Source organism: Epargyreus clarus, unplaced genomic scaffold (genome assembly GCF_041222505.1).
Source record: "Epargyreus clarus isolate Ecla_fem2 unplaced genomic scaffold, WU_Ecla_fem_2.2 ptg000024l, whole genome shotgun sequence".
Taxonomy (NCBI): Eukaryota; Metazoa; Arthropoda; class Insecta; order Lepidoptera; family Hesperiidae; genus Epargyreus; species Epargyreus clarus.
The window spans coordinates 11,862,894-11,879,399 of record NW_027332231.1 but is presented as its reverse complement, the minus strand read 5'-3'; the positions used below and the strand labels follow the sequence as shown (position 1 = coordinate 11,879,399).

Below are 16,506 nucleotides of genomic sequence, written 5' to 3'. Positions count from 1 at the left end.
TATTTATTATGTAAATAGCGCAGTATTAGTTATTTATTCGTAAATTTTCTCTAAAAATGTTTTTATTTGTCAATAATTCAAAAAAAGAACTTACTAATAAGCCGTTTGTGGCTTCATTCAATTTCAAGGCGGCGAAGTATCTTTAGTAATGTATGGGAATACCTCAGATGGAAGTTCATTCTACATTTTGCACGTACGCGGCAAAAATGACAGTCGATGTGGACGGAACCTCATACTTCGGCGAGTGGTACGATTAAGAAAATTTATTGTTATTTGAAAAACTTCATTTTTCTCGAATCTGTTTTCCTCCTATCTGTACTAATGCCCAAGTATTATATTATTCCGTTTAAGCTCAGCATAATGACATGGTTGTCGTTTAGTAGCATATTATCGTGTTTAGAAGCGGTTAACATGTCATTACGGTAATATCCTACGTACCGTACGTCTTAAATATTAGAAAAATTGTGTATTGCACGAGCATAAATGTTGCCAACCCTTCCGAATCAAAACAGTAAATTGTTCATAAAACAGTAGAAAACAATAAACTTCATGAAATGTGATCAAAAAGTTGTGTAGACTAAGAAATAGTCGACAACTTTTTTTTAAATTGCAGCAATAATCTAGACCACAACGAACTTGAATACTTAAACGCATCATAGTACATTACAATACGAGGACGAAAAATTTTTTTCTGACAAGTGTGAGTTTGCAGGCCGAGCCGCAGGCGAGGACTGCAATCACACGAGTCAGAAAAACATTTTTCGTCCGCGTGTTGTATAAAATTTTATATTACGGGGTCGGAAATGGGGGTTTTGCGCACGCGAAGCGTGCGTAAAACGTCCATTTACGCACGCCGTGATATAAAAAATATTATATTTAGATTGCTAAGCAATATGCTTAAATTAAATTAAATTGTTCATTCATTAATACGTAGATTAAAATACAGTAGGCTTATAGATATCTATATCTGATATCTTAAATTTATTGTCTTGTACGCTACAATACCCAAGGTACCTTATGGTCACAATAACTGTTTAACATGCAGAAGGTCCTGGATTCGATCCCTGGGTAGGCAGATAAATAAATGATAAATTCTGGTCTTGGGTTATGTACTCTTTGGGTAATGTACAATAATGTAAGTATTTGTTATTGAAAAAAGTAATAAATTCAGAATATCTAACCGATTTAAATAACCGATAACTTATTTTTGCTAACACATGTTCAAAAATCACAGCACCTTTTCTAAATTTCCTTACCGAGGAGTCGAACTCAAGAAAGCACAGATTTACCTCACTGAGCTATCTACGTTCGAATGTCAATAACACGGTAATAAATTTCAAAAATTGCAGCAATTTTCGAAATGACACCTGCAAAGTTATGATGATTGTGTGTCGTGACTGAAATCATCATTTGTATACCTTTTGTATTTCTGCGTAAGTATTTACCCTAAGGGCATATTCGTAATATCCTTTGCATAATTTAAACGTTGTGTTTGACTGTGTGTTATAGGAATAAGAATGTGTTATATAAGAAATGTTATACGAGGCGATCCAACCTAGTCCTCAGGGCTTATAACGCATGTGTGACTTCTCAGTTAGGAGTCTGAATTTATCTAAAGTTAATTATTTCTTTATTTAATAGATGTTTTATTAAATTATAGATAACAGAAGCATTAGTAACAATTCGTCAAAAAAATTATGAATGAAACTCTTTTGTCGTAAACCGTACTTATTGCATTCTTGAAATCTAACAATATTTGAAATTAATGACAAATAACTTACAGCACATTGCAATAAAAGTATTTTTCCCAAACACAACTTGAAACCTCTCGCAATTTTTTTTTAATTTTAAATAATTAAACCGCATTTTATAAACAGGCGGCAATAGTAACTAAAGTTAGTCATGAAATATGATGAATTGAAATTCTGTATAGTATCCTAAGTATTTAGTAATCACGTATCCTCGGTTAAGGAAAACCGTGATTCGTTACGAAATGGGGTCACTGTGACCATTCATTTGTGGCATATAGACGTAACTAACAACGTAATGGACACATATCTATACTAATACTAGTGGTGCCCGCGGCTTCGTCCGCATTTAAAAGAAATAATATGACATACATAAAACGGAAAATTTGTACCTGCATTGGAATGACAGTGGTGCCATCGGTCGAAAATTGGTCTTACCAACTCCCAAACCCTCGTGGGCTCTTGGACAACAACTTTGCTGAAGATCATCACTTGATCAAATGTATAGTTTCCGATTCTATAACTACTTAGGAATTAAAAATTAATTAAAAAAACCTTTTCCCACGGACTAAATTGTGAATCTAAACCATTCTCAAGTCCCTTTGAACACACACAACAAATTACATCAAAATCAGTCCAGTCGTTTAGGAGGAGTTCAGTGACATACACACGCACAAAAGAAATATATATATAAAGATTATAAAGAGGAAAATTTTGTTTGTTTGTTTGATTGTAATGAATAGGCTCAAAAACTACTCAACCGATTTTAAAAATTCTTTCATCATTCGAAAGCTACGTTATCCACGAGTAACATAGGCTATATTTTATATGCAATATATTTGATAAATAGCTTTTGAGGCGGTACAAAGTTTGCCGTGTCAGCTAGTACTATATAATTGGATAATATGAATAATTATTGAAATAGATTAATTAATGAAACTATTAGGTAGTGTTTAATGGTAATTTTGTAATAGTTACATTTTTTTGTTGTTTCCTGTTTTTTCCTTAAAATAACGTTTCTAACATTTGGTTTGAAATTTATTTAAACTATATTGGGTATGGTAGAGGAAAATGCGTTATTTATATATTATTTATTATGTTATTTTGAAGGTGTTAGAACCCTTTGTGGTTCGAATCCGGCGGCACCATCGCCACACCTATTTCTGCCTTATAACAGCAGTGTTAGGCGCTGCTGTGTTCCGTTTTGAAGGGTGTGGCAAGGGAGACATACTTTTTCGAGGCGTTCCAGCCTAGTCCTAAGGGGTAGCGGCGCATCTGTGGCCGACATCAGGTAGGAATCACTAATCCTATCTGGGGTTGATTACAGGTGTCCATGGGCGGCAGTAGCCACTTACCATCAGGTGGACTGCATGCTCGTCTGCTACTCCTATATTATAAAAAAATAGTACAGAAGTTAGTAAACGAGACTGCAGTTCACATAATGGTAAGTGACTACTGCCGTCCACAGGCATCTGAAACCAACCTATAGCTGATATCGATCTCAGATGTGTTGCTACCCATGTAGAGTCAGTAGGAATTATTTAGATAAGTACGTCTTTCTTATAACATCTTTCAAACCAGAGCACAGTAGCACATGTCACTGCTTTTTTAGGCAGACAGGGGTATATCAGTTGAGCTTTCGGGGTCGAACCACAAAGGGTTCTACGACTGCGATATAGTTATACCAAGCGGTCCAAATAATTCCAATTTAGTCCTCCGGTGTTGCAATGCATCTATGAACATCCAACGTGCCCCGGTGTTGCAATGCATCTATAAAATCTCCAATCTTATTTAGAATTCTTTATAAAAGTCGGTGGCCACTTATCATCACGTAAATTGCATAACTCATTTGCCACTTCTATTAACCTTACTAGTTCTTCCAATTTTCAAAGGAATACCCAGGAAAAAGTACCATAACCCAATTATTATCGATTTAGTCATATTTCGCCCTAAATCATGAGTAACTCCAATGCAACCTTGCATCTGTCCAGTTTTTTATCTAAAGTACCACAGAAGTCACCTTGGCCCGCTAAATTGATACAAAAATATTCAAAATGAGTCGGTTGTCACGTTTCGGAGAACTACTGAGTTTAAGAGAAGATATTGACGCTCCTTTGGACCTTGTGTCAAGGTTTTGAAGAGTCATAATTAATTCATCTGAAATGCAGAAAGCGCTTTTTGCGCAATAAATGAGTAGGTCTGTTTTTAATTAAGATGTCTTAATATTTTTCTGGAAGTAAAAATTAAGGTATTTCACACTTTGCACATTCAAGAGATGAATATAGAGTATACAGAAAAAGTAATTATAAAACAAAATATTTTTAACGGTTACAACCTACCTGTATGGTACGGACGGACGGACGAACGGATTTATACATTTTAAAATTGACAGCTGCAAAGCCAAAAGCACTTTTGTATGACGTAAGTTTTTAAAATGTTTATAAATTAAGATGTTCTTACATATTTAGTATTTTGTCAAAGTAAATATGCAAATTCTTGAAAATATGGGTGAGTCTCATTAAAATCAGTTCAACTGTTTTAATGATTAGCTTATACGAGCAAACACATGCACACATACAAACATGCACATAAACAGACAAAAATAAAAAAGCAATATCGTGCGAAAAATAATTTAAGAATTTAATTGGTCCTTCTACATCTACATATATGAATTCGTAAGTACAGACTACATTTGTGACGATGCCCTAGGTCTAGACCTCTCTAGACGTTTAAAATTAGATCATTCAAGTGCTATTACAATTACTTCTAACAATAACCACGGTTTAATCACCGTGGAGGCGTCTACACGTTATGAATTTACTACGAATTAATGGAATTAGTAATAGGGCGATAAATTGTAATTACTCATTTTCCATTTGTTTTACGAAGAATTCCTTAAGCGCCAGACATGCTATATTCAACGCAGTTAGTGACCTGATATTGAAGGTGGTAGAACCCTTTGTGGTTCGACTCCGGCAGCACCACCGCCACACCTATTTCTACCTAATAACAGCAGTGTTAGGCGCTGCTGTGTTCCGGTTTGAAGGGTGTGGTAAGGGAGACAGACTTTTCCGAGGCGTTCCAGCTTAGTCCTCAGGGGTAGCGGCGCATCTGTGGCCGACCTCAGGTAGGAATATCTAATCCTATCTGGGGTTGATTACAGATGTCCATGGGCGGCAGTAGCCACTTACCATCAGGTGGACTGCATGCTCGTCTGCTACTCCTATATTATAAAAAAAAAAAAAAAAAAAAAAATATTATTTAAATTGAGTTCTTTATCTGTCCTTAAATGGTTCAGTTAGCGTAGTATGAATGGAGCTATACATGAGCGCTGACAGCTTCAATATGTCAGTTGACTGCTGGACACGGGTCTCCTCTTACAGTAAGAGGGGTTTTGTCTATAGTCCAGAGCGTTGGCCAATGCGAGTTGGTGACCACTTGAGAACTTTTTTTTAAGAATTCTCAGGCGTCTAGTAAACCTAGACCTCGCGACGTGCATCTGGGACTGGAATCTCGGATCGTCCGATTGAATGGCCGAGTTTCTAACCACTAGGCTAGATAGAACCCATGTTGTCCCTCTAGTCCCGGAACTAGAATAGGGCTACGGTATCCCCTGCCTGTTGTGAGAGGCGACTAAAAGGGGGCTTCCGGGGTTGCGGGCGGTAAGAGTGGAAACCCGAAACGTCCAGCAAGCGATCCCGGGAAGGACGGTTGTATATGTGGTGGGATCCCGTCATAAACACGAGATGATGAGGGAGGAGCGAAATTTCTCCAATAAGCGTTGAGGACGGCCACCTGGGGGGGTTTAGTCGGTAAAAATCTCACATAAACCGTCGTCGCAAACCTTTTAAAGGTTTCCCCCTCGTAAAAAAATAGCCCCTGTTCTTTATCGAATTAGTAGTATCTAGTATCGAGTGGTCATTTGTTACACATGTAACAAATGACCACTTAACATCAAAGGGACAACATGCGCACGTTCTACTTCAATTTACAACAAAAAAGTATTTCAAAAATGTAATTGGCACTGCATCTAATATTTATGTTAACACTTAACAGCCTATTTATAGACCATTATATTAATCTAATGACGTGTTACGACGTAAGCAGGTGAGGGCGTGCTAGCGGCATTATGGATGTAATCCAAGTCATTGCGGTATCGAATTAGTAATCACATGTTTCATAAACATTACTCATGCACCACACTCTCGCGGAGATGTCTTCGTGACATCCGCGTATGTGTGTGGTCATCATAACGTGCTATTAATCATCGATTTTTTGTAAATCATTAGTATGGGAAGTAGTTGTGAGCAAAGTAAAGGTAGGAAGCTGTTTCCACCAACATTAGTTGAAACATTTAAAAGGATTGAAACTTTTAAAAAATAGTATTCGTCAGGAAGTTATCACAGTTATTTCTAGGCTAAAGCATTTCTCCGTTTCTGTGGAACAGTGAGAATGCGACGTATCTGTGATCGGGTTAAAGTGGAACGCCTACATGTCTATAGGCGACAGTGACGATCAGATGGACGCACCTCATTTCGTACAGTCTTATAAAAAGAAATATTAGTTATGCTTCCCTTAAGTCATCCTAAAGGCCTTGGAGACGCAGGAATTAAGAGGCGACACCGTGTTCCTTTTAAATTGTTGTCAACAGGCCTTATCTTTTTGAATGAGATCTTACCAAGCATTGGGTCAATTTGTGTGGATGAGGTACCATTAAACCCTTCTATCCAAACCACTCCATAATTACCGCATAAAACCCAACTAGCAATTAAAAACATAATTTTAATTCATTTATATAATTGTTTTTCAATAAAACGAATGTTTATAGGAATTACATGGCCGACCTCGCAAACTTGAACACAATAATGTAGACACATTAAAAGTAATGGTATAATTGTTAGATTGATACCTACCATCAGAAATTAATTATATATACATAAAAATATATGTATGTCATATAATCGCCGCCTGTCGTCAGCGAAAAAGTTCAATATGCAAAGTTCTAAACATGACATTTCCCTTTTTTTCTTTAACCCGACAATAATTATTATTGTCAATTGTGTAATTATTAAGAAACAACCGACATTCCTTTACCTCTAAAATCGGAGATATTTTGTGACGTAATAATAAAAAAGACAACTACGTATGAACCTCACAAGCAGATACACGTGCGAATGATTGTAACTAATAATATGATTTAGGAATGTAACGCTGGTAGTATTAAATAAAGCAATTAAAATACTAACTCTGAATTCTAGCTCGCAATATGGACAGAGGACGCATGGAACGGCTATCCGTCCTCTGTGCATTGAAACATAAACACTACGTATCATAATTGTGAGGAGAAACCGGAGCTCAATCTTACATTTTTTTTTTGTTAACGAGGGAGAAACCTTCAAAAGGTACCCGGTGCCGTGGGAGCGACACAGGGTTATGTGAGACTCTTACCGCACTAAAACCCCCCCCGGTGGCCGTCCTCGGCGCTGCGTAGAGGACTCCGGGATCTCCAACGGAACGCAACCGGAGTCCTTTTAGCGCTGTGCCCCGTCCGGCTCCACCCAGGTGAGCTTGATGCTCACCACACCGTCTGGTGTGCACGACGGTATGCGACCACACATACAGCCGTCCTTCCCGGGGTCGCTGGCCGGGCGGTTTGAGCTCCTACTCTTGCCGTCCGCAACCCCGGAAGCCCCCTTTTAGTCGCCTCTTACGACAGAGGATACCGTAGCCCTATTCTGGTCCCGGAACTACAGGGACGGAGCTCAATCTTACTTGCAACTTTTTTAACGTTCCACTGGACATAAAAAATCCATGTTAAGTACACAAAGATTTAAATAAAGATTGATACCTTTCACTTTTAAAGGGTCCGAGGTTTGAATACTCCGTGGTTTGATGACCCTTGTATCCCTTCATCAAGATTTCCCAATCGAAATCTAAACTCACCAGTCTTGGATTGAACCTAAAGCCTTCGGCGTGTCAGCTACAGACCTTTGCACCATGCGAGGAATATTAACAACTATTAAACAATGATAAAATGCAAAATCGTGATAAATATGACGGAATATTAATATTCCTTGCAAGTTGTAAACACGGTGGATATTCTCTTTGTCAATAAATCATAATTATTGGTTATGATTATAAGCGTTAAATGAATAAACCGCTAATGTTTATTAAGAATAATTATCATATTATAGCTTCGCGGTTTAAATAGAACGTAGCAGATTTATAAACTGCGTTGGCAGCTTTTACGAGTTGGATGGGTGACCGCTTGTTGCGAAAATGCAGCTTTCCTACTTTCGGAGGGGCCCGTAAAGCCTTGTCAAAGACTTAATGAGCGGTTTGGGAAATCCTTCGGTTGATCAATAATTTTGCCCTCGACGTATTGAAACACGATGTCCAACAGTGGGATGAATATGACAAATTTAAAAGTTGTTTATTAATAAAAATGAAATTACCTCTAAGGGGGAAAACATCATGATCTATCTATATAATAAAATATTCAATGCAGAAAGTGTAATCGGACTTCAAGCTGTCAGTCGGTATGGTAATTACCTTTTAGCGTATCGTACATTGCTTCCAAAGAGGCATTAATTGGACATAACGCATGATAATTGCACAGCAGGTATGCAGGTATGTCTCAAAATAATGGTATGGAGGCGCATTACTTAGCAGTGACTAACCAAGTCTGGACTGATCGAATGAATAAACAATTTAAAGCATCATCAATTCAAAAGGTACAAAGTTCTACCAAATCATTTGTGGTTAAATTCCAGGCTCTACCGCAATAGTTCGTCGTCTTCGAGTTTAATGGTACATTGTTATAATTAAAGGAGACATGCCTGAAACACGTCTGAAAGTTCTTTAAAAAATTCTCAAACTCAGTCTTTAAAGTCTTTTATTTCGCACCTGGCCTTCGCAGTTGACTATGGAGTCTCTCTCACTGGAGATTTAGATCCGAAAATGGCCATGGGCGGTACCACTTACAACCAATTTGATTATTTGACCTCGTTGACCGAATCCTTGTCTATCCAATAATTTATTATTAATATATTATACCGATGGGGTCAAAAGGTCCTCGAGTGGATACCACGGCAAGGCAAAAGAAGTACAGGTCGACCAGATGGACAGACTTGTAAGACTGCAGGAAACCACTGGATTGCAAGAGCACGCGGCCAGTTGCAGTGGCGCCAATTTGGGGAAGCCGCTGTCCAGCAATGACCTAAAAATATAGATGGATGGAGGGATGCAAATATATAGAATGATCGAGCAGAAATAAGGTAAACCGCTAATTTAGTTTATAAACCAAATCAACTTGATTCTTGTGAAGATAATTTTGCAATCTTTAACTTCAACTAGGTACTGCATGACACCATAGCCCATAAAATGACTCATAATAAAGGTAGACAAACTGACAAACATAGCGACATTGATCGAATAGGCTGTCTACTAGATATTTATCAAGTGAGTCTTTCTCCTATGAGTAATTGGAAAACTTATAATCGGTTTAGATTGCGGATTACATACTTAGTTACGGTAATTAACCATATAAGTAGCTATATCGATTCTCACTATAAGTAATTATAGACTACATGAGATCAATTAATGAATCAGATTAATAATTTTAATAACTGAATGAGTTTTCCATGATGGTAAATTTATTTATTATTACTTAATTATAGTTCGGCCGCCCAAGGAATAATTACTTGACAGGTCGTATTCAATTGAGTGAACTATGTAACTAAATTGTGACAGTTCGGTTTGAGAAACACTTGTAATATTAGAGTAGTGGATGTGCATACAGTTCACATGATGGTAAGTGGCTGGACATCTGTAATCAACCCTAGTAGTAGGATTAGATTCCTATGTGAGTGGCCACAGATGCGCCGCTACCCATGAGGATTAAGCTGGAAAGGCTTGGAAAAGTATGTCTCACTTACCACACCCTTCAAACCGGAACATAGCAGCGCTTAACACTGCTGTTATTAATTAAAAATACGTGCGGTGGTGGTGTCGCTCGAGTCGAACCATAAAGGGTTCTACCACCTTCAAACCCATTATGCGTTTTATTTTAACTTCGTACTTAATCGAAAGTACTATATGTAACTATATATCCGATTCAGTTATGGTTTCGGATAGTTTATTATTTTGGGTATCAGATAGTTTCGGTTACGATAAGCTTCATAACATTCCTAGTGCAAACCTATATTACGCCTACAGATATTTATTTTAAGGGATATATATTTCTTCGTATTTTCCCGGACACACCTGAATGATGCGATTGTTAGACACTCAGAAATACCAACACGCTTTTCCTCGGAAACGTTAAACGTGCGTACGCGCAGATACACGCATAGATTCATGGTAAAATTACGATGCTATTATATTAATAACTAGGATTCCTTGTGTCATAGGTGCCGTACACATAGAAAGACAAGTGTGCCTATAGGTAACCTGCATAACTTGATTGATTTAACATTTTTTTTATTAAATCTGAAACAATATCAGACGTTTGATACATTACCACTGTTAACAGGTGGTGCGGGTCCCATAAAATCGCTCATGATTCTGTTTGATGAACTAGTTTTGTAGGAACCACAATTAGACGCAAAATCGAGGCAGGCGAGTGTTGAGATAAAATTAATAAGCACAAGCCTAATTATATAAAATACGGAACAAATACGAAAACAGTAACAGCCAAATTCGGAAATGGTATAATAATAGGAAGTAGGCATCGACGTTTTCACCTGACCTCTGTTATAACTTTTTTTACGATCTACATAAGCCACATATGTAGACTTTATACTTCTTATTTCATCTTCTTAAAATGAAAAATAAATACATTTAAATAGATAAAAAGAAAGAGGAAAAGAAATTAAAAACGTTTGGAGTATTTCTTCGAAATATTAAGATCTTTGCCGTTTCTGCGTAATGCAATCTGTCTTGTATGTTGCATAACGTAATGAATAACTTGTTTTATTTTATTTGGTCCCTCAGTGTCAGCCAGACACAATATTATACATTGAAAACGATGGTTTTATGTTAAAGAGTTGCTAGGGATTCCGTATAAATGTTGTTTTTTAAGGTTTTATGATGCAAGGTTAGCCTCGTCAGTCATTGATTTAAACAAGTTTATCATTGTGATCTTCACTGATGGAAGTATATCGAGGTATTACCTGTGATAATTTAGGCTAAAAGTTTGTAAACTTTGGTTCGGTAAAAACTATGGTTTCGGTAAAAACTATGGTTCAGGCTAAGAGTTTGTAAACTTTTAGCCTGAACCATAGTTTTTTACTCGATTGAAGTGTCAATTGAGCATGCAGTTCCCCTGATGGTAACTGATTATTTCCGCCCATGGATATCCTTATCCATCCTTCATGGATTAAGCAACTCCATATAAAACAGGTGTTCCACCTGAAGTCGATCATAGATGCATTGCCACTCATGAGAACTAAGATGGTCGCTTCTCATCTCAGTCGGCATCTCCTCTTCCATTGGAAGGAAGGTAGAAAGAACTGCTTCCCGTCGAACTAAACTATTCTCTACTACTTTTGCTACTTGCACATTGGTTTAACTTCATGCAGCATTATTTAATATTAGTTAAAAATATAAGAAAAACATACATGCATAACTTCCTCCATCAATTTGTAAATGAGCAGTATAATGGAGTATGCTCCAAGCTTACCCTGCCCAGAAAACACAAAAAGGACTGTAGCCAAATATAGTAACACTATGCCGTCTATATGATTCTGTACCAATAAATTTTGACATTTAATTGCATATTCGTCTCTCAATTCAACGTCGATAAAAAAGAGGAACTCTAAAAATTGGATAGCAATTATCGAAGCCAGCGCAACTGGTTTGGGATCGAGTTTCGAACATGGTCGATTGCGATTTCGGCCATTGCTATCCGCTGTACGCTAAATACTTGCGCATAATCTGCTGTCGCGAGGGTCGTTCCTGTTTCGTTAAAAATATGAAAACGTTTATTTTTTTTTTTATTGTAAACATAAAAATATGTATATACTCTTCGTTATTCATGTTATAAGCTTCTATAGTTATTTAACGAGCAACATACATTACACAATATATAATATTCTTGAACTCATAATCATAATTTGAATTAACTTCTGCTGCAAGTTGTGTCCGTGTACGATTTTACAATTTAAAAAAACAATCCTAAAATGTATTTAATATAATAAAAATAACTTTGATATTTTTTAGCAAATTGTTTAAATTTTACTAAAAGTAAAGTTAAATTTGGTTTGTACAGACAGACAAATACTGACAAGACTGATTGTTGGCAAGATTAATAAGAACTGCACCCGCTGTCTGTCTAAATTTAAAAAAGGCTTTATCTTGAACCGTAATAGACATACACTTTTTAACCGACTTCCCAAAGGAAAGGTTGCCTATTCGTCGTGTATTTTTCTTTTTCCTCTTTATTTTTTAAGAAACAAGAACCGCCCGGTATATCTTACGTCGCGACAACGTTATTACTTCAAGTTTTTTGCGCATGACAGTTTATGTAATTTCCTTCGCAAACAGTTTTTGTGAAACTAAGTAGTTAAAACAGTAATATTGATTTATTATTATTATTCGAGAACCGAATTAAATATGTATAGGATGAGAAATAGTACTTAAAGTGCTAAAAATCGTTTCAGCTAATACTAATATTACAAATACGAGACTAAGTTGGATCGCCTCGTGTACACGAGGTCTTCCGGGAAAGCAACGATATAAATGTTGGTTTATTACTTAGTTCTGAATTCGGGTCAACGTATTTAATGATCTAGACTAAACCATGCCCAAATCTTTTAAGTCCTTTAAAAATGCATACATCCGAATGTAGTTCCTATATAATCTCGAAGTCTATAATAAAAGATTAAAACTATAAGTTTTTAAAGTTGCAAATAATATGTAAATACATATTGATCTGAGCTTAAAACTGTTTTTTTTTTGCATATAAGTAGACAAAATATTCTATTATTCTATTTACTTGTAGGTATGTTATGTATGAATTTAAAACTGGATTATATTCGTGTAAAATAAAGTAGACACAAATAACTTTTTGCCTGTATAAATAATAATCATAAACATGTTTATTTGGTCTGGGCAAACTTGAATTAATTTGCGCAGACACTATTTCTTTATCAATATACGTCGCCTTATCGACTAATTTATTCAATAGACAAGAATTTACTTATAAGTAGTACACTTACTGACAAGTTTGAGCTTTATACTTTTTCCTGCATGCAGTCCACCTGATGACAAGTGTGTACTGCCGCCCGTGGACATGTGTAATCAATAGATAGTATTAGATATTCCTACCTGAAGACAGCCACAAATGCGCCGTTACTCCTGAGGACTAAGCTGGAATGCCTTGGAAAAATATGTCTCCCTTACCACATCCTTCAAACCAGAATACAGCAGCGCTTGACACTACTGTTAATAGGCAGAAATAGGTGTGGCGATGCTTCCATAATCTTCGGCTCTCTACCTAAGCCCTATGATTTATGCAATTTATTTGTTTCATTGTCTGATTAATATTTGAATTTTGAAATGTTGTATGCAATAAAATGTTTTTTTATTATCATATTAATCATTGTTTTTAAAAGTGTTTTCTTTCCAAGTGTTTTACCACTTTTGGAAATACTGTGTTCCTCTGAACGCACTTTGAACGGGAACTCTTTAGCACACTTCCGCAGTCTTTCCGCAGCTACGTTAGCCCTTCTTTGAGGCTATATTCATACCTACAAGACAACAATTAAATTCATCTGAAAACACCAATATCCGTTCGCGATATCAAAATAAATATGATCCGTTCGATGTATTATTTATAAATAGGGAATTAAACTACATCGTATGCCTGGATAGGTGCCAGGAATTTCAATGTAGATTATTTATTACAATTTAGACTATAACTTTTGTTGCTGTTCAATTCACTGAGTTCTTAGCACTAAAAGAGAATTTATAGCACTTTCGAAGAAAAATCTTTAATACATTTAATAGTATAAGTGTGAAACTATGTATGTTTGGATGTCTGTTATACTCCGCGTAAAACTGCTAGTCCGCTCTGAATATAGTCCGTTGAAATGTTACATTTTTTAGGCCTAACCTTGCGTTTTTAAGAGGACGCAATTTTTTCGTAAAATGATCAAAAGCAAAGTTATATCGAAAAATATAATTTCCTTTCTAGAATTTCTTAACATTTTCGCTTATAACTTTTTTATTTATAGTTCTACGACAAAAAGTTACTGGACCAAAGTTGTAGAGAATTTAATTTGCAATAAAGAATGCTTATAATTTTTTTTTATCTGATAAATAGTTTAAGAGATATATCGTAAAAACCATTTCAACCCCTATTTTCAAGATGGCGGCCGTGGGACAAGGGTGGCGACCCCACAAACTTGGTTTTAGCTTTACACTGACCCCCCCTACACTTTAAAAAAATAAAATTGCGTCCTCTAAAAAACGCAACCCCAAATCTCTTCAATGGACTACACCTGCTCACAACAACTTCATAGCGGACTAGCAGTTTGGCATGGACTATACTCAATCACGCATAAACAGCTTAACGGATTTAATTTGGCCCACAAAGAGTTTATGCCGTGGTTCAAAACATAGGATTGAAAGATAGTTATAATTACGATATGTTCGTTTAATTTTTTATCCTATTTCTTTATTATTTTTTTCTATAGCATCAATTCGTGGTTCATACAGAAGTATTATTTTCATACATAAGTCGAAGGTATTTATTACACTATATAAAACTTTTTGAATACTTTATTACGAATTTGGAATCGTTTTATTATTATTGACTCGATTTACTATGCAACGCGTATACGAGTAGGTCTATGTCAGTTTTCAGAAGTAGCAACCATAGAAGTGAAAAGTAATTTTCTGTTTCATGGTAGCCACGCTTTTATGGCAAATTAGGCACAAGTAAAACTTTCATATTTTAAAAGTTACATTAGTTAGCAGTAGCCACTGAAGAAGTAAAACATAAATAAATGTATGCAACCCCAAATATGACTAAAAACTCAACTGACCTTCGGTAGGACTCTGAACTTATCTAGGGTGATAACAGATCGTCCCTGTAGTTCCGGGACTAGAATAGGGCTACGGTATCCCCTGCCTGTCGTAAGAGGCGACTAAAAGGGGGCTTCCGGAGCTGCCGGCGGCAAGAGTGGGAGCTCAAACCGTCCGTAGAGCAACCCCGAGAAGGACGGCCGGATGTGTGGTCGCATGCCGTCGTAAACACCAGATGTGAGGGAGGAGCGTAAAGTGCTCCCTCCAAGGCAGAGCCCGACCGAGGCATCGCGCTCGGAGGACTCCGGTTGTGTTCCATTGGATATCCCGGAGTTCTCCACCAAGCGCTGAGGACGGCCACCGGGGGGGTTTTAGTGCGGTAAAAATCCCACATGACCCGGCGTCGCTCCCACGTCGTCGGGTACCTTTTGAAGGTTTCGAAAACAAAAAAAAAGGGTGATAACAGATGTCCATAAGAGACAGTGACCACTTACCTTATCAGGTGGACTGCAAACTCGTTTGCTACATCTACATTATAAAAAATAGTTAAGTCGCAGTATTCTAGCTATAATTGGATATACTAACTTTCTTGATTTGCATAGAGAACTTATTTGCACGTAGTCACGTAATTGCCAATGATGCGTGCAAAATACTTAGTACACATTAGTTTACGAGTTTAGAGGAAACTATGGGGATGACAGTGACACATAGTGACGTGACGATGTAACGACCTTTGGGAATCACGGTCTACGGCTGTTATCAAATACGTATTAATAGTAACGCGAATTTGGCGTCTGTACGTCAGTGTAGGGTAGCAATGATTGACTAAATAGAAGGATATAGTTAGGAACTTATTTTGACAATTTAAATAGTTATAATTAAAGTATATAGCGTAAACATAATGTTATCGCCAAACTGCTAGGCCGCTCTGAAGTTGCGAGCAGGTGTAGTCATCCAATTTGCTATGGCGCGCTATTTAATTCTATATTCAGAGCGGACTAGCATTTTTATGCGGACTATACTTACATAAAAGTAGACGTATAAAGGTATTGGTTTAATATTGTTAGCTACAAAGTAAGTAAGAAAATCTTTCAAACGAAATACCTTTAGTACTTTAGTAGTTTCTACCATCTTTAAAATTACTTAATAATTTAATTGTTTTATGAATAAAATTATGTCTCGTTAAAAGTTACATATTTTGTTTTAAATGGCCACTGTAAATAACCGAAAAAAGTAGGTATGTATAACAAAGTATCTACTAATAAATATTGCTGTACCGACAAGTACTTTAAATAATTATTATATTAATTACGATTTATAATTGTACCTATAAATCAGTTTCAAACGTTACACGTTGCTTCTGTACAACGTGTAATTAAAAATAGTTTACATTTTTTCTGTATTTCCATATATAAGTAAAGATTACTCAGTCCTAACAAGAAAATGTACCCAGTTTTGAGAATTGGAATAGTTGCGTAAAAAAGTTTTGCCACGTCTCCGTGCTAAAATGTCCATAAAATATTTGAAATAATGATTTATTTATTACGTAAATTACGTAATTATTACGTAAATTACTTATTTATTCGTAAATGTTCTCTAAAGAAGTTTTTATTTGTCAAGGATTCAAAAAAAGAACTTACTAAAATAAGCCATTTGTGGCTTCATTCAATTTCAAGGCGGTGATGTATCTTTACTAATCTATGTGTATTTCAATAAAATTCTATTTACT

General features: G+C 36.3%; 1 protein-coding gene across 2 annotated transcripts in view; it reads right to left on the bottom strand.

The window, feature by feature from the left end:
• Nucleotides 1-16,506, bottom strand: part of LOC140752399 (BOS complex subunit NCLN) — a 217,814-nt gene that overhangs the window by 161,528 nt on the left and 39,780 nt on the right. The gene's annotated exons all lie outside the window — the stretch shown is intronic.